At 38.9% G+C, this 23,323-nt stretch overlaps 1 protein-coding gene and 1 pseudogene across 3 annotated transcripts in view; one reads left to right on the top strand and one right to left on the bottom strand.

Moving 5' to 3' along the window:
- Nucleotides 1–23,323, bottom strand: part of FANK1 (fibronectin type III and ankyrin repeat domains 1) — a 149,794-nt gene that overhangs the window by 44,368 nt on the left and 82,103 nt on the right. The gene's annotated exons all lie outside the window — the stretch shown is intronic.
- On the top strand, nt 22,728–22,992 carry LOC116554115 (annotated as a pseudogene).

Raw genomic sequence — 23,323 nt, 5'->3', positions numbered from 1 at the left:
GACAAGACTTCCCTGGTCTTGCCCACCCCAGGCCCGTGGAGCACACCACCACCAATTTCCCTTACATGAAGATCCCAGAGATATGCTAGGAGGCAGCCTGCAAGCTCATTTTCCCAACTTTATTTTCCAAATGTTTATAGAAAGCATGATGGAACTGCATAAACCTTGGTTTGAATATGTTCTCTGAAAATACCACAAAGTGTTTTGTGATAATTAAGTTAAAAAGTGTTGGAAGGCCGGGAGCAGTGGCTCACACCTGTAATCCCAGCACTTTGGGAGGCCGAGGTGGGTGGATCACAAGGTCAAGAGATCGAGACCATCCTGGTCAACATGGTGAAACCCCGTCTCTACTAAAAATACAAAAAATCAGCTGGGCATGGTGGTGCGTGCCTGTAATCCCAGCTACTCAGGAGGCTGAGGCAGGAGAATTGCCTGAACCCAGGAGGCGGAGGTTGCGGTGAGCCGAGATCGTGCCATTGCACTCCAGCCTGGGTAACAAAAGCAAAACTCCATCTCAAAAAAAAAAAAAAAAAAAAGTGTTGGAAATAAGTGCTTTTCTTCCAATGTCACAGGGAAGAATCAGCATTCAGACAAAAGGTTTTTCAGCAAGGCTTTTACTTTCTGCAGAAACGGTACTGCCCATCAGCAGTCTTGCCACGAGAGCGCACCAAACAAAGGAAGAGCAGGCATATTTACGTCTAATGTGTTCGGCCCTATTGCTGTATCCTGATTCCATGGGCTGGAACTGGACCTCACATTTTAGGCTATACCCTATTGGCTAACAACTTAAAGCTTTTCTAAACAGGTAAGGGCAGAGGAGAACAAAAGAAAAGAAGAAGTAGCTTACAGAATGCTGAGAGAAGCAAAAATACTTCTAAATAAGGAAAGAGGAACAAGCTATGACATGAGGCTTGCCTGAGCTTATCCAGGCATGTCAAGGCAGATATCAAAGTTCAAATGTAAGAACAAAATACACTGATTTATTTTAGCTAGCAGATATAACAAGGCCTTTGAATAGATTAACCTAGAGAAAGAGACTACTATCTATACTTAATAGGCCAAGAGAATTTGAAGAGGAACTTTTGTTTATTTCACTTTCTACAAAACATATCTAAATAAATGATGGCATGTTTCCTACAGTAAAATCCTATTCAACAACTAAAAGACATTAGCTGTATGAGTTTTGTATATACCTGCATCAACACAAATCAACTCAAAATGAATGGGTGGAAAACAGGGGTTACAAAAGGACACACTACATGATTGTAACACACACAACACTCCAGGTTATTTATGAATGCACAGCTATGTAATACAAGTTAAAAAGCCAATGGGAAGAACATACACCACCTTAGCAACATAAGGGAAGGGATGGGGGCATGACGGGCAGGAAGGTGGTCTTACCTGTATGTCTGTAAGATTTTATTTCTTCATGAAAAGACTTTAGGACATACATGGCAAAATGTTAACATTTTAAACCAAATGGTACATTGAGTACATTACCATTTGAAATTATTTTGATATGTTTAAAATATTAGTTTTTGAAAAATAACTATAAAAATCAACAATCTACATTATTCTTATTGGCCTTTTGCTTTTCTTAGAGAAACCAATTTCAGGGTTCTAGATGCTGAGAGATACATTTTGAAGAAGAAATTACTGAGCCAGACACTGACGTCTTACTGTGAGTCACCTCTGAATCCCAGCAGTTCTGGCTGGTGGATGTCATGATGGCTCACATCTTCACGTCATTGTATCATGACATCATTGTTGAACAACTCATTTTTTTTCACAGCCCACTAAAACCAAAGACCAGGAATGGTAGGCTGTTATGGATTACCCCCAAAATAACCAGAAGCCAACAGGTTTTCAATTCTAAAGACAACCGGCCTAGAATCCCACTGGGGATCAGAAAAGGCAAGAAATTCTAAATTAATGTCAAATTTCTAAACAGTTTGCCATGAAGTTATATGAGGAGTAAAAAGATAACACTCCCAGAGACCCAAGAGTTTCTTATGCCTTTCTCTTTACTGATCATTGATATAGGTATGTAATGAGAGATCCATCCGTGAGCTTGGCACCAGCCACAGATGGCCCACTGCCCCCAGAGCCGGCCACGGGCCCACTTCCAGCTGCTGACTCAGATGGAGCCAAAACCCTCACTGTTAGTCATCACCCCTCCAGAGCCTAGAAAAGGTGTGGTCCTTGGAAAGCTGATTCATATTTCTGTGTGTGTGTTGGTTGCGGGTGGGTAGTGATCCAAATGTAATGGCAGCATGGTCTCTCCAAGGAAGCCTTCTGTGTGAGTGAAGCCTCAGTGAATGCACACACATCAGCAGTGGGCCAGCCGCTCCCACGTCACACAACTGTGCAATAGACTGCTCGCACAGAGATGCCAATGGTTAGTGTAGGGTCCATTGATAATGTTCCTGCAACTCCTTTACTTTCATACAAAACCCATCAAGATGCAAATCTTCACATCGGCAAAAGCTGCAAAGGCAAGAGTTGCAAAAAGCGATTATTGCCAGATAGGACCTGGATGGTCAGGTTATTTTTAGGTTGCCAAAAATGATGGATAAGACCCAATTTGTATTGCTTTGTTTCTTAGCCAACCTAGAGTAATTTAACAGGTGTATTCTAATCCTTACAATATTATACCCATATACTTTCCGTTTTCTCTTTGATAAAAATTCTGGTGTTTTTTGTCATAATCTGCTAACATACAGATTTTAGGATATTGGTTTTAGGATCCTACAGTATGTACATTTACAGGTCACTAGCAAGGTGCAAACATTACTATGACAATGGAGCAGAGGCCTGGGGCAGCACCGAGCCTTGGTAAGGCTGACAGAAGTGGCAGGTCACAGGCCCGGTTACTCAGAGGAGAACCACAATACGGCAACGCTTACACGCCACTTAATTTGGGTCATGTACTAGGGTAGACGCTTTATTTATTCATTTAATTTTCACCACATACAACTTCACCAGCTCTATCTGCTGTAAGGATTTGTATTATCTCCCTTATAAACAAGCTGAGGCACAGAGAGGTTACATAACTTGCCCAAGGTCACACAGAAATAACTGGTAGAACCAGGATTAAAATGAAGATAATGTGGCTCAGGAGTCCTTTACTTTTAACCCTGTACCATACTGCCTCTTAAGAGTAGAGAGATAAAATGTAGACTTGGGGTGAAAAATCTACTATTTATTAGTTCTTTCTCCAGATTTCCTTAAAACATTCCTTTAAATCAGGTCTAGCTTGTGAACTGGCTTGAACCCCAATGAAATTTTTAAATGATCAAGAAAACTTGGTCAGAAAAAGTGAGACAATGCAAACCAGGTAACTGAATAAAGTACAGGGACTCTGTCTGCAAGAGGAAGAAGAGAAGGCAGCTGATTACAGCACTGAGGTCAGGGAGGCTGCTGGCCTCCAGGAGCCCAGTCCCTGAAAGGAAAGATGGTATAAACAGCCCACAGCGACCAGAGTGGAGACCAAGAAGGCAGAGAGTTTAGCTGATACTTACCTGCAGACACTATGGCATGAGTAGGAAGCCAATCCAGCCCTGCATTAGGCTCAGCATGGAATGTGGGAGAGGCAAAGAGTCGGGTCAGCAGGAGGGAAAGGTTACAGAATGTGGGCAAAACAATGAGCAAGATAGCTCATAGATTAATCTGAAAAGATTGTTTGTATATACCTAGGGCAGAAAGCACGCATCACATTGGAAAAGTACTCTGAATTTATGACTAATACATGAACAAGTCCCTCTATTTGTCAATTGTATCATCCCCAAGTTTTATAATTCAGCTAAAATTGCAAGGAGAGGTAAGTATATCTGCAACCACAGTCCTGGCTCACCTGACACCGGGACTTAACCTGCTGGCTGAATAAAAAGTAACACATCTTTCCCAAGGTGACAAAAATCTACATTTTGATTCTTTCTGCTAATCCTTTCTGCTATTTATTTATTTAACCAAGATGTTTATATCCCTATCTGTAATTATGTTATCAGTAGAAACACTCTTGAGAACTGTTCTTATAGACTCTACTCATGGTTTTTTTTCTTATTTTTTTATTCCACTCAGGTTTTGTAAAACAGATACAATGCATCCACAGATACACTTTCATAGACACAATTTACATGCTACTTTTATACAAAAGTTTTAGAACTCTGTTTTTTCCTGGTCATAAGTAAGTCTCAGATCTTTCAAAAGGTACTTATTTTTTTTTTTAAGTCTGATAACCAGCATCCAAATTTAACTAACCATATAATTCCATCGCAAAGTTAGGCTTTAATTTTAACTTTTCTAAAGATTATTCACAAAAAAGAAAAATGAGACCTTACATTCAATTTTGGATGGTTCTTTTAAACAATTGGTAGGATCTATCATGACAAATATTTCTTAAAAGTTTCCCAAACGATGAAAAAGGAAGAAGAACAACAATGAAACTGTAAGAAGTACCTCAAAAGGACGATTATGAGAATTTATGGATATGTTACATACCATAAAAGCTTTTTGTAAGAAAGTTCTTATGCAAATCTGACGAATAAAACAATTGCATGCCTCTGGTGCCATTTGTCAAGTCATAAATAGGAATACAGAAAAATAAAGGGCTTCATACACTGTCATCACTGAGTCCCTATGGTTACACAGAAGATGGCATAAAACAGACTCAAGTACATCAGAAACCATCATAAAAAGCTATCACTCACAAATTATAGGTTTGAACGTAGAAAACTATAAAGTTTACATAAAACACTATATATTAGGCCTTAGCATCCTACATTTTTTTAAAAGGATTGTAATAGTAAAAGAAATGCACCAGAAATGTGCCAAGAGGAGACTCAAGAAACAAATTAGTAACACAAAAACATATATATCAGGTTATTCAGTATCCTTATGATAAAGTTGACCATATCTCAAAAGCTGCAGAGAGAGCTGGTGATCATGCAGTGTACTGGAATTTGGAATTAGCAGTTGTGATGAATATCATGAGAAGTGGGAAATGATAAAGAAGTAAATATGAACACATTCATTATCTAAATACAGAACACCTTAAAGCAGAATTGCAGTTTCCCTGCTCTTCCAAAACTCATCTGAAAATTTACTGAAGTCAAATTTCTCTGTCAAGGGGCATCTGCAGTCTAGCCTCTGCTGGAAGATTGTCCACAGTGAAGATGACTGCACAGCCAGGGACACGCTATATGAGACCAGTGGTGACTGTCACCTCAGAGCAGTTTATCATGGCTTGATCGCAGTAACCATTAATCAAAAATATGTTCTAGGCTGGGTGCAGTGGCCGACCAACACCTGTAATCCCAGCACTTTTGGAGGCCAAACTGGCAGGATCACTTGAGGCCAGGAGTTCAAGACCAGCCTACACAACATAGAGAGACCCCATAATCACACCGCTGCACTCCAGCCTGAGTGACAGAGCAAGACCCTGTCTCAAAAAGGAGAAATTAAAATAACTGTAACATACCATTTTACCTATAAAATTAGATGAAAAACACGTCATGGTAATAATATTCAGTGTTAAGACTGATAAAACTGTTTGAGGATTGCACTGTATATTACACAATTCTTTAAAAAAAACAATTTGGCTGTATTCAAAAATGATTATAAAGATCTCCTACTTGGTCGTCTTGCTTATACAAACACATCCAAAAAAATAAATTCAGAAATCAAAAAAAAAAATGTAAAAGCTAAAATGTTTTTGCATTATATGTGATTTCATTTTTATTATTAAAAAAGTTTCTGTCTGGGTGTGGTGGCACATTCCTGCAGCCCCAGCTACTTGGGAAGCTCAAGTGGGAGAATCAACTGAGCCTAGGAGGTCGAGGCCGCAGTGAGCTGTGATTGTACCACTGCATTCCAGCCTGGGCTATAGAAAGGTACCCTGTCTCAAAAAAACAAAAAAAAAAGAAATGTAAACATAAAAAGTAGAATGAATATTTTGGCAAATCCTCCTGTATCTGTCACCAAGCTTCAATTATCAGCAGGATTATGGCCAATCCTGTTTTACCTAAGAGTCCACCCACCATCCCTGCCCAAACTTAGGTTAATAGCTATGTTTTGATAAGACTTTGCTTTGTATCAGTGTTCTAAATTCTTTATTTTTAATCTTCACAACAACCTTATAAAGTGCTAGAACTTTCCTCCTACCTTTTACCCATAAGACTAGACACTCAGAAGTCCCATAACTTGCCAGGGAGATCACACAATAAGCAGCAGAGCCAGGATTTGAACCCAGGGAACCCAACTCCAGTGGCATGGCCTTAACTTTCTGTGTTAGCTATTACTGCCCTATGTTTAACTACATACACAGACATAAATCACAACATACAATAAAAACCAGAGAGAAACACTTTAGTTTTTATTGCTGTCAATAATGTTAATCTAAATGTCTAAGAATATGGGCTTTGTTAGATGCACTTTGGTACATTGTTTAGATATAAGAATATTTAGTCACTAAAGGCATGGAAGATGATATACTAATGTAAGCATGTTTAATATGCTAAGGAAAGAATATGAACTTACAATGATGCTATGATTATAATGGTGCAAAATATACAGATGCATACAGACAGAAGAACTGAATTTAGAAAAAGACAAAATAGTCATATTATGCCTGATTTTTTAATATATTTTAAGTTGCTATAGTGCTGAATAAGGGGGAAAAAAAAAAACATAATTGAGCATTTTTACTTATTCTTAATGGAAAAAGATTCAGCTAAGACAAACTACTGGCCTAGACTCTTCCTTGCTGAGCTTATGCATATATGATGGCAGCACATCAGACGAAAATCAACCAAGAATAAGTCAATGTGGATGCTTCAAAGCATGAGACATTTCAATTACACTCTGGCTCAATTTATTGACCATTTCGGTGTCAAGCAAATATTCTGCATTACATTTATTTCCAAGGAACAGGTTTACTCACACCCATTCATTCAGCACAATTGTGGGACACCTCCCCTGTGTCCTGAGGGCATAGGTATCATCAAGCCGACCAAGAGGGAATGGCTAAATGAGGAGCCGGGAACTTAGACGCCACACAAACACAAACCAGGGGCATAGGGAGGCAGGTGCAGAGGGAGCCTACTGGAAGAAGTGTTCAAATGCGTATAGTTTACATACATTCTAATCTGGGAATGAGGTGCCTGAAATGAGGTCTCAGGATCAGGGGGGCAAGTCTGCCAGAGCCTGCAGGCAAAGAATACGACATTTAATGAAAACATTTCCATATACTTAAATTGTTTTCTTATATTTGTATCCCCAAACATCCCTTATCCTTTAAAAGAAAGTAATATAAGTACAAACTCCCAGAAAGTTGTTTTCCTCTACTTTGTTAGTAGGTTATTCAAGGGCAAAAATCATTTCAAACCGCAAAAACAACAAAAGACAAAACTCCCTAGAGTAGTAATCAGGAACCTTGCTTCCTCTCCTGGCTCTACCATGGATATTCCTCAACAGAAAAAGAGGGAGATAAATAAGGATACCTGTCCTGCTTCCCTCTCAGATTTACTGCAAAGAAAAAAATAACGTGACAAAACATAGCCGTTATTTGAAATGAATAAATGACTTCACAAACCTAAGGTAGTGGTAATGCCTTTGAAAGTCGCAAGGCTCACCTATTTCACACTTTTAGCTCCATGGAAACCCTGTTGGAGTTCTATATGGGTAACAGTAGACAAAGAAGGAAATATACTTCCAAGATATTTTCTTTACTTAATTACAACTTCCGTTTACTGCAGTCTTGCTCTAAGAAAGAAAGAAATACAGGACACTTGATCGACAATGAATCTAACCTCACTATGATGAGGTGTTCTCAATTTACAGATAAGGACAGAGGAGGAGCCAAGTCTCAAAGAGGTACAATAGCTTGTTCAAAGCTACAGAACTGATAAGTGGGGGGCAAGGATTTCAACCCACATCTCTAGCTCCAAAATCTGTGCTTTCCCTCACAGGCTGTGCCTGGTATGGAACTCCTGAGATTTTCTATGGAAATTCACAATCAGCCTGTAACATGACAAAGTCTTTCACAATCAGATAGGAAAAGTCAAATTGCTATATATGTTCTTTAGAGACAGTATGTCACTGAAACCTAAAATATATTCATAGTGAGAAGTGGTAGGATGTATTAACAATAGCAAAGTGTTCAAATGCATATGATCAGCTTGTATTCACTCTTAAGCAAAATGTGCTCCTGAAGAATATGACCAAGCAATTCAGCAGAAGAGGAGTGCCAATGAAACCTACTCAACCTCACTGATAATCAAAACGATGCAATTACAATGACATTTCACATGCGTCAAGTTTATTAAATCTAAAATCTGCCAATAGCAGTGAAGAGGAAGAGCGGATCTATCTCAAACCGCCAGCAGAGTATAAATTGGGCAATCTCTTTGGAAAACAAGTTGGCAAGGCTAAGTTCAGGAGGTGCATTCTCTGCCATCCAGCAGTTCCATTCCTTGGTATGGTCCCTTACATGTGCAAGAATGTTCACGGCAACTTTACATTTAAAAGAAATGGAAAACTACTGAAATGGCCAGCCTGAAAGATTGGATAAATTATGAATAATCAAACATTAGCATACTATATAGCAGTTAAGAGTAAAGTTAAAATTAATGGGGCTAAATATATCCACATGGGTAAATCAAGGGGAAGGCTGAATCACAAGAGAAAGTTGTAAAATAATATGTAGAGAATGATACAATATAGGCCAGGTGCAGTGTTTCACGCCTGTGATTCCGGCAATTTGGGAGGCCTAGATGAGTGGATCACTTGAGGTCAGGAGTTTCAGACCAGCCTCGTCAACACAGTGAAAACCCCATCTGCACTAAAAATAAAAAAATCAGCTAGGCATGGTGGCTCGCACCTGTGGTTCGAGCTACTCAGGAGGCTAAGGCAGGAGAATCACTTGAGCCTGGGAGGCAAAAGTTGCAGTGAGCAGAGACTGCACCACTGAACTCCAACCTGGGTGACAGAACAAGACTCCACCTCAAAAAAAAAAAAAAAAGAGAAAGAGAGAAAGTGAGAGAATGATACAATCTACATAATATTTGATTAAAACAAACTATCACAGACAGAGGAAGAGAAAAATAGAATGAAAAAAGTAATTTTGTCGGCAATGTTTTGTTTCTTAAGCTAGATGGTGGCATGTAAGTATTTTACATATTTTATGTCTGAACCATTTAATAAAAGAATGAACTACTTCACACATGGCTATATTTCTATCCTTATTTTTGTATTACCCTTCTCCCAAATAAACAGGTATCCAGGTAAGCTGCACTGCAAAATTATCTTAAAATGTTTTATAAAGGTGGTTCAGCTTCAAAATCAGAAATCCTGAGACCTATGCATCTTCAGTATTTTCTATATTCCAGTATAGTTTCAATGTGACTATAGTTTCCCCTCAGGAGTCGTTCCAGGACCCCCAAGGAGACTAAAATTCAAGGATGCTCAGGTTCGTCATATAAAATGGCATAGTATTTGCAGATAATCTATATACATCTTCCCACATACCTTATAGCATCTCTAGATTACTTTTATAATACACAGTAATATGTAAATGCTACATAAGTAGTTGTTATACTGTATTTTTTGTGTTTTTCTTTGTCGTTGTATTGTTATTTTTGAGAGTTTCTTTCCCACAAATACTTTTAACCCGTGGTTGATTAAATGTGCAGAGCAGAACCCACAGTTACAGAGGGTCAACTGCAGAGACAAATCTCTCGGAGGAGAGTGAGCTGAGGTTATTCACTCTCTACCCTAGTGCTATTCATAGTTGTTTGATCTTAGCTGATCTGATAGTATTTAAATATCCATAAGATTCTGTTTTATCACACCTTAAAATAAGTTGCAATTAATTTAACCATGACAGGTAAGTAGTGTCAACACACAATATGTAGCACATTTTATTCTATGGCCTTTGGTGCATAACCACATTTACCCTGCGTATAATTTACCAGGAAGTGTAAAAATTAGATACTAACTTCCAATATGCAAACAGAGGTTTCCAACATTTCTGTCATGTGAGTTCAGTTCCCATCATCACATGAACCCACCTCCTAGTTTGTGTGTGTCACCCATAGGATGTGATGCTTTCAACTCAGGTTTGTCATGCTGCCCTCCATGGAGCCCAATAAAAGTTCTTGATCCAGCTAGTTATGGAAATCAGATTCTTATGAGCCTGTCTTCACACAACTAAAATGGAATGACACATACTGACACAAAAATCTCTGAAATCCTGTTTTTTAAGCACATAATGTGGTATTAAAGGGTGATTATGACTACGTCAGTGATCATTCCTAAATCACTCTCTACTGCTGTTTTCCTTCTCCTGGCCTGCCAATATTCATTCACTGTTCCTTTGTTCACAATATTTTTTTGAGTGTTACTATGTGGTAGACCTATTGAGAACAGGGAGGGCAAGATACTTTCTGCCCTAATTGAGTCTGAAGTCTTGCAGGAGAAACAAACATTAAACAAAGACACTACCCACACCCCCCCCCAAAAAAAGTTACCACAATTGTGATGATTGCTCTAAAGAAAAATAAGTGAGGTGCTGAGAGACATCCGAGCTCATATCTCAAGGTAACAGACCAGAGAGGGCAATGAAGAACATAATAGCAAGAAAAAGGATTCCTTCTTCCACTTAAGTCACCAGTAATGTGCACTGCAAACTTGCCCCAGGCAAATCCAAACCTGAAAATGAATCCATTCACCTTAATATCAGTACAGTAGTCCAACTAATGTTAAGCTCTCTGGAGAAAAACCTAATCCTCATGATTGACATACCTGATAGACAACCCCTTAAAGGTTGTAATTTTTAAGGAAAATGTAATTTTCTGTTTATACATCAGTTCATAGTATCTGCCATACATTGTTGCTCTTCAAACCGGGATTTCTTTATAGTCTACAAATGTCTTAGCCCATTCTCATGCTGCTGTAAGGACATTCCCAAGACTAGGTAATTTATAAAGGAAAGAGGTTTAATTGACTCATAGTTTCACATGGCTGGGGAGGCCTCAGGAAACTTACAATCATGGCAGAGGGGAGGCAAACAATTCCTTCTTCACATGGTGGCAAGAAGGAGAAGTGCTGAGTAAAAGGGAGGGAAGTCCCTTATAAAATCATCATGAGAACTCACTATCACAAGAACAGCATGAGGAAACCGCTCCCAAGATTCAATTACCTCCCACTGGGTCCTTCCCATGACACGTGGGGATTATGGGATTACAAATCAAGATGAGATTTGGGTGGGGACATTGAGCCAAACCATGTCAACAACCATGTCCCTGCTTCTCTAACAGCTTCCTACAATGGTTTACAATAACAGTAGTAAACAGAAGGGTTGGCAGAGCTTACCATATAAAGACAAATTTTGTGCCCTAAATCTCCCCAAACATACTCATTCTAAATAAGTTACCAGGGTATACACAGAAAAGTAAATTGTATTTTGCAACCTGTATGAAAATAACCAGGATCATAAATCAGATGCTAATTATAAATAATGGCCATTCTTCTTTGTATTTACCAGAATAACATCCTATATAACAAATCCCCTGCTTCTACTATGGGACTGTTTTCATATTCATCTGTTTCTTGGCTCCAAGCATGTTTTAATAGCCAAGATTCATGTACAGACCCCTACTGCAAACAGTAACTAAACCTATTCTGCAAATAAAATGCAAAGGCAGCTACTATATCATAGTTTTCCTTCCAAAAATCTTCTATAGAAAAAAAAGAGTTTGAAAATAGATGTATTTCCCTTTCTCTGCACTAGCTACAAATGTACACTTTTAATCTCAGTTTGAATACAAATAAATCTCTTTAATCTTCCCATTAGGTATTGCTTCCCTCTTCTTCCGTTTCCAACCTCCTTCCTCAAGCTCCCATTCTGTCAACACTTAACACCCCCTTCAACTCTTTCATTAAACTTCCTAAAAATGTTTAGGGGACTTCCACTTGAAATTATCTTTAAGCCACCAATTTTTGTTCTGATTCACCCTGTCTTACTCTAGTATGTAAATGTACATCCCTCTCAAAATTCAAATTACAAAGTAATTTGAATTTTGAGAGGGATGTACATTTACATACTAGAGTAAGACACATACTGGGATGTGTGAGGCATTTAGGCATAACCCTGATGAACGAGGAATGTAATAAATGCCATGCAGTCATATGGGTTCCAGAATGCTCTGTTGTCTCAAAACAGAAACAAAAATAAATATTCAGATATTGGAAACTTTTATTTTTTGAGACAGAGTCTCACTCTGTCACCCAGGCTGCAGTGCAATGACATGATCTCGGCTCACTGCAACCTCTGCCTCCCAGGTTCAAGCGATTCTCCTGCCTCAGCCTCCCAAGTATCTGGGATTACAGGTGCATGCCACCACACTCAGCTAATTTTTGTATTTCTTGTAGAGATGGTGTTTCACCATGCTGGCCAGGCTGGTCTTGAACTCCTGACCTCAAATGATCCACCCACCTCAGGCCTCCCAAAGTGCTGGGATTACAGGCATGAACCACCATGCCTGGCCTGGAAACTTTTTAAAATATTTATTGATATATCTTTTTCTTTTCTTTCTTAAGCATATTTTCTCCCAAAATGGCATTGTTCTTTTCTTATATAAAAGCAACACCTATTGTTTAAAAATACATATATCAAGCAATTCAGAAACACTGAAGCAGAAAATGAAAGTTCTCTCATATCCACACCCCCCCACCACCCAGAGATCACCACCCAAAGACCACTAGCAATAGCTTGGTGAAATTCTTTCAAAGATTTACTTAGCATGGATACATAAGGTTTTACAAAAAGCCATCATATTCAAGGTACTGTTTTGCAGCTTACATGTGTGTGACACAAAGGAAGACTCTGTATGTTTGACAGTAAGAGCAAGAGCGAGCGCGAGAGAGAAAGAGAGCGAGGGAGAGCGAGAGCGAGCAAGACTGTCTCCCAGACTGAAGTACAGTGGCATGATCACGGCTCATGGCAACCTCTGCCTCCCAGGTTCAAGCAATTATCGTTCCCAAGCCTCCCGAGTAGCAGGTACATGGCGACAGCCTAATTTTGGTATTTTTAGTAGAAACAGCATTTCACCATGTTGGCCAGGCTGGTCTCCAACTCCTGACCTCAAGAGATCTGACCTGCCCACCTTGGCCTCCCACAGTGCTGGGATTATAAACAGGAGCCACTGCATCCAGCCCAAGCTTGCCTTTTTAAATTAAGGAGCATCACTTTACATAGTGATGAAAATATTTTTAGATGTGTTATGGCAAATTCCTAGAAGTAGAATTGAGCTTTTTATGTGCATAGGTTTAATTTTGATACATATTGCCAAAATACTCTTTAAGGAGCACATGTCAATGTACCAACTGTATGTAATTTCAAGTGAAAGACCCCTGTAGATTATCCATCTCCTGCTACCAGCTATAAGGTCTAAAGACACATTAACACATGTATACAAGAAGACCCAGTCAAGAATGATCATGGGAGCATTGGTACTGCAGTGATAAAAAATTGGAACTAGCCTTTTCAGCAGAAGAATGGATAAACAAATTGGGATATGTTTATATCACAAGATACTATCCATTTTCTGATACTCTGTTAGATAAGTTAGAGTATCTGTTATTTACAATCTACCTAGAACTACTATGCCTTACTTCAGATCCTATTCAATATGTTATCTTATGAAATATGTAAAATAATCTGTTGTCTATAAATACATACAGATGTAGGGTAAGTATAAAAACAAATTTATTCATTCAGTAAATACTGAGCAAAATACACAGAATGTTAGAAATAATTCTTTAAAATCACGGATAAGAAAGATCTTTTATATAGGACAGAAAAAACATTAACTACGAAAGAAAATAATTTGATAAATTGAGTTTTAATAAGTTAAAAACCTCTGATTTTTGAAAATCATCAAGAAAATTAAAAGGCAATTCACAGAGTGGGGAAAAAATATTGATGATATCTATGTCTAAGAAAAGACTTATGTCCCAAATATATTAAAAATGCTTACAATTCACTAATAGGAAGATATACAACCCAATTTTTAAATAAGCAGAACATTTGAAATAATCTTCTACAAAAAAATTGACAAATGGCCAATAAGGATATAGTAAGATGACCAGTCATTAGGGAAATGCTAGTAAAAATAGCAACAAAATGCCAAAAATGCCCAAAATTCAAAAAGACTGAAAATACCAAATATTGGTGAAGATGTAGAACTACTGGACCTCTCATCCACTGTAGGTGGAAACCTCACACTGTATAACCACTTTAGATAACTGGCAACTTCTAACAAAGTTAAATACAGACCTGCCCTATGAACTGGCAATTCCATTCCTAGGTATTTGCCCAAAATGAATGAAGCATGTCCACACAAAGGCTTGTACACGAATGTTCGGAGTAGCTTTATTCATAATCACCAAAACCTAAAAACATGCCAAATGCCAATCAGCAGATAAATGGATAATGTTATATCCACAGAACAAAATGCTACCCTGCAATAAAAATGAACTGTTGGTACAGGCGGTAACATAGATAAATCTCAAAAAACCGTTATGGAAAGCAAGTGAAGGGTTCTGAGACAAGGAGCAACATGATCAGATTTAGGTTTTAACAGGATCCCTCTAGCTACCATATTGAAAACAGACCAACGTCAGGTACAGGCAGGAGCAGGGAGATCAGATAGGAGGCAACTCAGTAATCCGGGTGCAAATATGATGAAGGTGATACCAGGGAAGGAGCATGACAGGTCACGAAAAGTGATCAGATTCAGTCATCAAAAACTGCCGTACTCTGAAGGACTCTCTACTCTACAACAATTAAACTTGGGCCTGGATGCATCCTTTGAGGCATTTCTCATAAAACGTAAAAGAACCATCCAGGGACATCCCACCCTTTCTTCCCACACCTTCTTGCCACCAAATAAAAACTTTAAAATATGAGCAGAACTCAGATCAATCGGAAAACAGAAAGAACAGAAACCAGCGTCTCCATGTTCCAAAACCACTACAGCAGCACCCAGAGGACAGGAGCCAAGGAATCTGGAGAGGGAGAGGACCCGGACCAGAGAAGCAGGCAGGGAGAGCAGTGGAGAAGCAGAGCAGGCCTGATCTGCACACAGATGGAGGAGTAAGATTATCGTGAGGCCAGATGAATACAGCAGCCATGTGGTGGGGATACCGAACTTGGAAAGCAGCAAGAAATTGAAGCTGAACCCGAGATTTGCCCAGAACAAAAGTCTCCACTGGATCCAGTATGACCATGGTCTGGATAGGCCCCTTGGCTACCTCCAGAGGCAAATGCAAATGCCCTCTAAGGAAGGACTCGCCAAGTTAGCCAGCCAGTTTAAGATCAAAGATTAAACACAAAGGGAGGCAGGCAAACTACACTCAGAGATGTACACCCTCCAAGAAACAAAGAGGCTGGAGTGTCAGATTCAGAATATCCAAGAGCTATGTACAAAACTTTAAAGAAATAGAAGATTCTATTACAAATTGAATATTAAACAAAGAGCTAGAAATTAGCAGAAGTATTTGAGAAAAAAGGCAAATGGAAATTCCTAAAATAAAAAACTGTTGAAATAAAGTAGGTGGGCTAAATGCAAATAAGGCAAAGATAAAAAAGATAATTACATATCTGAATAACTCATCCAATTTACCCAAAACAAATACGGAAAACAAACATTTTTTAAAAATCAAAATATCTTATATATATTTAATCAGAGAAGCAGAAAGGAATAATAAAAGGAACAGAAGAGAGGAAATATTTAAAGAAAAATACATCATAACTAATTAAAAGTATGAATATGAATTCAAATTCCAGGAAGCAAAACATACCAAGATAAAAAGAAAAACCTGACTAGACATATAAAAATGAAACAGAACATCAAAGGCAATAATATGATCCCCAAAATGAAAGCACACACACGTCATCACGAAGGAATGTCAGACTGACAGCAGAATTCTCAATGACGACAATGCAGACCAGAAAGTAGTCCAGTAAGATCTACAGAGAGAAGAGAAAAGGAGCTGTTCAGAGAACTACATATCAACTAAAATTCCCTCCGGGAACAACAATAAAATAAATGCATTCACCAATTTTTACAATGAAGGCATTTTGCAAGTATTTGCAAAACATAACCGATAAAAGACTTGTATCCAAAATATACAAAGCATTCTTAAAACCCAGCAATAAGAAAAAAGTCCCATTAAGACTTCATGACCAAAACACCAAAAGCATTGACAACAAAAGCCAAAATAGACAAATGGGACCTAATCAAACTCCACGGCTTCTGCACAGCAAAAGAAACAGTCATTAGAGTGAATCGGCAACCAACAGATTGGGAAAAAATTTTTGCAGTTTACACATCTGACAAAGGGCTGATATCCACAATTTACAAAGAACTAAAACAGATTTACAAGAAAAAAACTAACAAGCCCATTCAAAAGTGGGCAAAGGACATGAACAGATACAAAAGAAGACATACATGAGGCCAACAAACATATGAAAAAATGCTCATCATCACTGGTCATCAGAGAAATGCAAATCAAAACTACATTGAGATACCATCTCACGCCAGTTAGAATGGCGATCATTAAAAAATCTGGAGACAACAGATGCTGGAGAGGATGTGGAGAAATAGGAACACTTTTACACTGTTGGTGGGAGTGTAAATTAGTTCAACCATTGTGGAAGACAGTGTGGAGATTCCTCAAGGACATAGAAATAGAAATTCCATTTGACCCAGCAATCCCATTACTGGGTATATATCCAAAGGATTACAAATCGTTCTACTATAAGGACACATGCACACGAATGTTCATTGCAGCACTGTTTACAATAGCAAAGACCTGGAACCAACCCAAATGCCCATTGATGATAGACTGGATAGGGAAAATGTGGCAAATATACACCATGGAATATTATGCAGCCATCAAAAACGATGAGTTAGGGTCCTTTGTAGGGACATGGATGAACCTGGAAACCATCATTCTCAGCAAACTGACAGGAGAGCAGAAGATCAAGCACTGCATGTTCTCACTCATAGGCGGGTGTTGAACAATGAGAACACATGGACACAGGGAGGGGAGCACTACACACTGGGGTCAGTTGGAGGGAAATAGGGGAGGGAGGGTGGGGGGTGGGAGGCTGGGGAGAGATAGCAGGGGGAGAAATGCCAGATGTAGGTGATGGGGAGGAAGGCAGCAGATCACACTGCCATGTGTGTTCCTATGCAACAATTTTGCATGTTCTTCACATGTACCCCAAAACCTAAAATGCAATAAAATAAATGGGAAAAAAAAAAAAAAGAAATTAAGATCTGGGCCAGGCTGGGTGACTCACGCCTATAATCTCAGCACTTTGGGAGGTTGAGGTGGGCGGATCACAAGGTCAGGAGATTGAGACCATCCTGGCCAACATGGTAAAAACCCATCTCTACAAAAATTAGCTGGGTGTAGTGGTGCACGCCTGTAATCCCAGCTACTTGGGAGGCTGAGGCAGGAAAATCGCTTGAACCCAGGAGGCAGAGGTTGCAGTGAGCCAAGATCGCACCACTGCACACTCCAGCCTGGCAACAGAGCAAGACTCCATCAAAAAAGAAAGAGAAATTAAGATCTGAATGAACACTTTACCAAAGATGTACAGATGGCAAATAAGCATACTAAAAGATTCTCATCATCAAATGTCATTAGGGAATTGCAAATTAAAACATGATGCCACTATACACGTATTAGAACAGCTGTCATTCAAAGCCTACCACAACCAAGGTCTAGCAAAGATGCAGAGCAACAGGAACTCTCATGCACTGCTGTTGGGACTGCAAAATGGTACAGCCACTTTGGAAGTTTCTTACAAAGTGAAACATTGTCTTATAAGATTCAACTATCATACACTTCGGTAATTGCCCAATTTATTTTAAAACTTGTACGTGAATGTTTACAATGCCTTTATTTATAAATGCCACACACTAGAAGCAATAGGTCCCTAGGTAAGTGAATGGAGAAAGTGATATTTTTACAATGAAATATTTGTTATTCAATGATAAAAATAAATGAGCTGTCAAGCCATGGAGGAAACTTAAATGCATATTTCTAAGTGAAGCAGCTAGTCTGAAAAGGTACGTCTGTGTTATCCCAACTATATGCCATTCTGGAATAGGTACAACTATGGGAACAGTAAAAAATCAGTGATCATCAGGAGCTGAAGAAGAGGGAAAAAGGGTTGAACAGGGTTACAGATGGAGGATTTTATTCAGGCAGTAAAGCTATTCTTTTTTTTTCTTGAGATGGGGTCTTGTTCTGTTGCCTAGGCTAGAGTGCAGTGGCATGATCTCAGCTCATTGCAACCTCCGCCTCCCACATTCAAGCGATTCTCCTGTCTCAGCCTCCCAAGTAACTGGGATTACAGTATCCCGCCACCACACCCAGCTAATTTTTGTATTTTTAGTAGAGATGGGGTTTCACCATGTTGGTCAGTCTGGTTGTGATCTCCTGATCTTGTGATCTACCTGCCTCAGCCTCCCAGAGTGCTGGGATTACAGGTGCGAGCCCCTGCGCCTAGCCATTATTCTTTATGATACTGGAATGGCGGCTATATGACACAGCATTTGTGAAGGTCTGTAGAACCTCACAATACAAATAATGAAGTTTAGTCTTGCAAAATTTAGAGAAGCATTTAGGAAGCTGGGGAATCCCAGGTTAGAATGCAGATGATGACAGCATATTGACAATACAAGAAATATCAAGATACATATATCTAACAAAATTGTGTACAGTTTAGCTGTGTTACAAATGGATGAAACAACCTTATTGAAAGGGTGAGGGGAAAGGGTTTTGTCCTAAATAACTCTGGCAATGAATGCAGTTTCTGAGACTAAAAGCAAAGGAAACTGAACATAAGCACTGTACTCTGGTTGATGACATATGTCTCACAGAGATACAGCTTAAAAATTCTGAAATTGCTGTTCATGCATATGGGAAATGAACAACTAAGTAAATTAATGGCAGATGACGAAGGCCAGATTTCTGTTGGAACAGGAGTTTACATATAAGCAAAGAAAGGAGGCTAGAATGATCCATGTGGTAATAAATTACAGTTAGAGATATCAGTTGAACTTTAATTTTAGCTCATATAAACAAGTATTTACAGGTATATGTGTATAAACAGGTAAGTAATACTAATACATTTTCCAGGACTCCTTTGAGAAATAGCCGATTCCAGACTGGGGGCAGGAAATTGTACAAAATGAGTCTAGAGCATCTTAATGTGCCAAAATATAAGCTAATTAAAAAAAAAAAAAGGCCATCCCACTATATAAGGGGTATGCCAAAGAGACACTGGAGAAACTGAGAAAACTTCCAATGACCAAAACTGGAACATTTGAGTAACAAATTAAACAGCATTGGATATAACTGAAGGTATAAAAAATATTCCTCAGTCCACATTGATATAAATAAATGAGTGAATAAACACAGAAGAAGAGGCAAAACCATGCAAATAACTCATGCAGATAATCTATCCTCAAGGAACTGCAACGTAACTCCTCACTCCCTAAGTGTGGTTGCAGATAGAGACTTCCAAAAAGTGTACTATGGAAAGAAAGAGGAAAGTGCCACTTTGCAATGGAGAAAACTGACAAACACGACCTCAGCTAGATGATTAAAAAATCAACAGCAGGGCTAGGCGCGGTGGCTCATGCCTGTAATCCCAGCACTTTGGGAGGCCAAGGTGGGTGGATCACCTGAGATCAGGAGTTTGAAACCAGCCTGGCCTCAACCTCCTGACCTTGTAAAAATACAAACATTAGCCAGTGTGGTGGTGGGTGCCTGTAGTCCCAGCTACTCAGGAGGCTGAGGCAAGAAAATCACTTGAACCCGGGAGGTGGAGGTTGCACTCCAGCCTGGGCAACAGAGACAGACTCTGTCTCAAAGAAAAAAAAAATCAACAGAAGTTATGTGGATAGTATATATTCTTAATTTGAGATAATGAAAATCACATTTTTACCTCTGTGATTTTCCTCCCCAAAAAAAATCTATAAAATCTATCCATGAGAAAAAAACTGAAAAATTCCAATTGAGAGACGTTTGCAAAATACCTGAGCAGCACTTCTCAAACTTATAAAGGTTATCAAAAACAAGCAGAGTCTGAGAAACTGACAGCCAAGTGGAACTTCAGGAGGCATGACAACTAGATATAATGTGGTATTCCAGATGAGATCATGAAAGAGAAAAAAGACATTAGGTAAAAACTAAGAAAATCTGAATAAGTATGGACTTTGGCCAATAATCACGTATTAAAATTGATTTGTTATTTGTAAGAAATGTACCATATTCATGTAAAATGTTAATGGGGAAAAATGGGTGCAGGTTATGTGGGAACTCTAAAAATATAATAAAAATATGCTTAAAAATCACCAATAGGCAAGGAAATAAAATATGACCAATAGCAGAAAGAAAAAAATCAAGAGAAATAAACTCAGAAATGACATCTATGATAGAATTAGTTAACAAATACATTATCCTACTAAAACTTTGCTGTTTTCAAGAAGATAAACATGAGCATAAGAAAATAGTTTAAAAATACTTAGAACTGTTACAAATTAGAAAATACAACACAAAATTGAAAAACTGAATTAACAGGTTATACTTGGCAGAAAAATATATCAGTAAATGAAAGGCAATAGCAATTTTAAAAATTGGCAAAACAAAGGACACAGCAAAAATGACTGAGAATAAATTAAGAGCACCAGTGACCTAAAGGGCAATATCAAGTGGTCTAACATATGTGTAATTGTGGTCCAAGGAAAAGAGGAGAAACAAGAAACAAAATGATTTGAAATAATGGTCAAAATTTCCCAAATTTGATGAAAAGCATAAACCCACAAATCCAAGAACTTCAACAACTTCAAGCAGAATAAACAAGAAAACTATGCCAAGTAGCATTCTAATCTAATTGTTAGAATTCAGTGGCAAATCTTAGCAGCAGCCATGGTGGGTTGCAAGGGGGCCTACAGAAAACAAAGACAGCAGACCTCTCTTCAGAAGCATGTAAGCTGATAGAGATGCCTTTAAAGTATTCAGATCATTTTTTTGCCGCTGAGATGTTTGAGCTCCTTGTGTATTTTGGATATTAATCCCATCAGATGAATAGCTTGCAAATATTTTTTCCCATTCTATAGGCTGCCTTTTCACTTGGTTGATCATTTCCTTGCTGGGCAGAGTTTTGTTTGATGTAATCTCATTTATTGTTGCTTTTGTTGCCTGTGCTTTTTTAGAGACAAGTTCTTGCTCCGTCACCCAGACTAGAGCACAGTAGTTCGATCCTAGTTCACTGTAGACTTTAATTGATGGACTCAAGTGATCCACCTGCCTCAGCTTCCTGAGTAGCTAGAACTACAGGTACATACCATCACATCTGGCTAATTTTTATTTTTTGTAGAGACAGGGTTTCACTATATTGCCTAGACTGGTCTTAAACTCCTAGGCTCAAGTGATTTGTTGATGGCTTTTAAGGGCATATTCATAAAATATTTTCCCAGACCAATGTCCTGAAGGGTTTCCCCTGTGTTTTCTTGTAGTAGTTTTATGGTATCAGATCTTACACATTTAGGTCTTTGATCCTATGAGTTTATTTTCATATAGGGTGAGGGGTGAGGGTCTATTTTCATCCTTCTGCATATGGATATCTAATTTTCCCAGCATCATTTATTGAAGAGAGAATCCTTTCCCCTGTGAGTATTCCTGTTACCTTTGTCAAAAATCAGTTGGTGGCTGGGCATGGTCACTCATGCCTGTAATCCCAGTACTTTGGGGAGGCTGATGCAGGAGAATCATTTGAGCCCAGGGGTTCAAGATCAGTCTAGGCAACATAGTGAGACTCTGTCTCCACAGAAAATTTTTTAAAGTTAGATGGGGCCAGGCCCAGCGGCTCACACCTGTGATCTAGAACTTTGGGAGGCCAAGGCAGGTGGATCACGAGGTCAGGAGATCGAGACCATCCTGGCCAACATGGTGAAACCTCATCTGTACTATAACTACGAAAATGAGCTGGGTATGGTGGCACATGCCTATAATCCCAACTACTCGAGAGACTGAGGCAGGAGAATGGCTAAGACAGTCGGAGGCTGCAGTGAGCCAAGATCAAGCCACTGCACTCCAGCTTGGTGACAGGGTGAGACTGTCTCAAAAAAAAAAAAAATTGTTAGCTGGGCATGGTAGCATGTACCTGTAGTCCTAGCTACTCAGGAGGCTGAAGTAGGAAGTTTTTTTAAGTCCAGGAGGTTAAGGCTACAGTGAGCCAAGCCATGATCAAGCCATTGCACTCCAGCCTAGGAGATGGAGTGAGAACCTGTCTCAAAAACTAAAAAAATTTTAAAAAGCAGTTGGCTGTAGATGTATAGATTAATTTCTGGGTTCTCTATTCTGTTCCATTAGTCGATATGTCTGTTTTCATGCCAGTACCATGCTGTTTTGGTTACTATAGCTTTGTAGCATATTTTGAAGTCTCACAGTATATGCCTCCAGCTTTCTTTTTACTCAGGATTGCTTTGGCTATTTGGGGTCTTTTGTGGCTCAATATAAATTTTAAGTTTTTTCTATTTTTATGAAGAATGTCATTGGTATTTTGATAAAGATTGCATTGAATCTATAGATTGCTTTGGATAGTATGGTCATTTGGCAGTGACCACACTCAGGGCCTAGCAGGGCTACCCCCCCTAGCATGCCCTTGGAGCACTGTGCTGCTGCCATGTCTTCCAGGGCCAGTGTGAGTGCCCTGCAGTGTCTGTTGGAGCAGCTTAAGCTGCAGGTCAGTGTGGAGAGAAGCCAGATCTCTCAGGCAGCTGCAGAACTGCAACAGAAGTGCATCAGAATGCCTGAAAGATGCACTGCTGCTCAGTGTTCCAGCTGGAAGTAACCCCTTCCTGGAGCCCAGATCTTGTGCGTTCCTCTGAAGACTCTAGGAAAGAAATCTGTAGAGGAATGCCTTCCAGCACAAAGTGGTAAATGACTGCTTCCAAGTCTAAACAGAAGACTTTTCCCTAGTCAAGTGACATTTAGTTATTTCAGACCTTTCCTGTGGCCTGGTCCTATAACCAAAATTCTAAAGAAAATGGTGTTTCTACTCAACTAAGGAATACAGCTCTCAATAATAGTCTTTTTTTTTTTTTGATGAAGTGCTTCATATGTAAAACACACAAAAACCTTACCAGCAGATATGCCAAAATGTATCTCTTTTGTAAGTGAATTAATGATGTTTCTATACCTGGAATATCATGTATTTTTTTTTTTTTTTTTT

Source organism: Sapajus apella, unplaced genomic scaffold (genome assembly GCF_009761245.1).
Source record: "Sapajus apella isolate SASKATOON/1434 unplaced genomic scaffold, GSC_monkey_1.0 scaffold13, whole genome shotgun sequence".
NCBI lineage: Eukaryota > Metazoa > Chordata > Mammalia > Primates > Cebidae > Sapajus > Sapajus apella.
The sequence above is the reverse complement of the archived record's forward strand: the minus strand, read 5'-3'. Positions and strand labels throughout refer to the sequence as shown.